This window comes from Dromiciops gliroides, chromosome 1, assembly GCF_019393635.1.
Source record: "Dromiciops gliroides isolate mDroGli1 chromosome 1, mDroGli1.pri, whole genome shotgun sequence".
NCBI lineage: Eukaryota > Metazoa > Chordata > Mammalia > Microbiotheria > Microbiotheriidae > Dromiciops > Dromiciops gliroides.
In genome coordinates this window covers 350,880,119-350,881,664 of record NC_057861.1, presented here as the reverse complement: position 1 = coordinate 350,881,664, position 1,546 = coordinate 350,880,119, and the positions used below count along the sequence as shown (strand labels likewise).

General features: G+C 37.9%; 1 pseudogene; it reads right to left on the bottom strand.

Moving 5' to 3' along the window:
* Nucleotides 1-262: 262 nt before the first annotated feature.
* On the bottom strand, nucleotides 263-1,069 carry LOC122735232 (annotated as a pseudogene).
* Between the last annotated feature and the right edge of the window lie 477 nt (nucleotides 1,070-1,546).

Here is a 1,546-nt window from a genome sequence, read left to right as displayed (position 1 = left end):
CCTAAAGAGTTTTCAGTAGGCTGCTTATGTGATTTAATGTGTGTTTTAGAAATCAGAACTTTTATTAATTCTATATTTTCTGTATCTATTGTATGGTACCCTGGGCAGCCAAGAACCAACCATCTTCTTAAGCACATGGGCTTTATGTGTACCTAACTAAAAGTACAGTGGTAAAACACTCCCAAAACAGAGATTCTATAGTCCCCTTCAGAGACCCATTCTTTTCTTTTTTTCACAATGATAAATTTTTATTTTTCAGCCTTTAAAAGTTATTTTAGACAGATTCTTGAACTGGTGGTTCATAGCCATGAGCCCTTTCTACTTTTGTTCCTGTTTTATTTCCTGAAGGTTTTCTAGAACTACCACCTTCACCATGCAGTTCCATCAGCTTTCCCAATTCAAATTTGGGCTTCTTGAGCATCTTGACTTTTCGAACAAATACATCATGGAGAGGGTAAATGGACTGGCAAGCCTTTTCTATGTCTTTTCCAATGCTGTCTGGAATTAGTTTATTGACAACTTCTTTCAAGTCATTTGTCTGCACCTCCTGGGTCATGATTTCTATCATTTTCTTATGAATTTGACGGACCTGTTGGTGCTGGGCATAAGAGGTCTTAGGGATCTGGTTGTTGCATTTTTTTGGTAAAACCGACACAAAAGAGGTGGAGCAAGTAGCCATCAGTAGTTCTGACATCAACATGGGCTTCAATCATGGTCTGCCACTTTTTGACCATGGAGCACAACTTGTCCCGGGTAAGATCCATTCCATGGAAATTAGTTAGACAATTTTTACCCTGAACATCTTCAGTAATTAACTTGAACTTACAAAAAGCAACATCATGATTCTGCAGATCAGCAAGGCTCACTTCAAAAACTCAACCCTTGAGACCTTCAGAGGCATTTTTTGTTCCTTGAGTCCTTGTAACCAGTGCCTTGCCAATATTGCGAATGTTGAACATAGATGGTGCTTTTAATCATACCAATCCTTCTTTGAAAATGGATCAACCACTTTCTTATTGGCTCCTTTTTTGCTGCCTTTGGTGAGGCGCTTGTTCTTGCCCACTGCCATGATCCTGCTCTGAAAGCCAAAAAGGCCAGAGACCCATTCTTAATGTCATGTTTTTCAGGGATTTGGAAGTGTGACCTGTTCTGGACTCATACCATATCCAGAATAATCTTTCCATCAATCTTTCTGTCTCTGCTTGGCATTATATTAACTGCCTCTAAAATCTCCTAATGGCTATTCTTTCTTTCCCTTTTTGTTAATGATGTGGTAGATATTCAACTATTGTTCCTGGAATTCTATGATTATATCCTTATTTCTTTTGTAATCTTAGACAACTCTATTCAGCTGTTTCCCCCCTCATGAATCTCTTTTCATCATCTTTTCATCATTCTTCTTCAGATTCATTTTCCTAGAGTTTGGACAACACCATCATTTTTATTATCATATATAAACTCTTTCTTGGGAGTAGGGAATACCTGGATTTGATTGAGTTTTATACTGGGATCCTAGATTTACAGCTGAAATTGACCTTAGAGATCA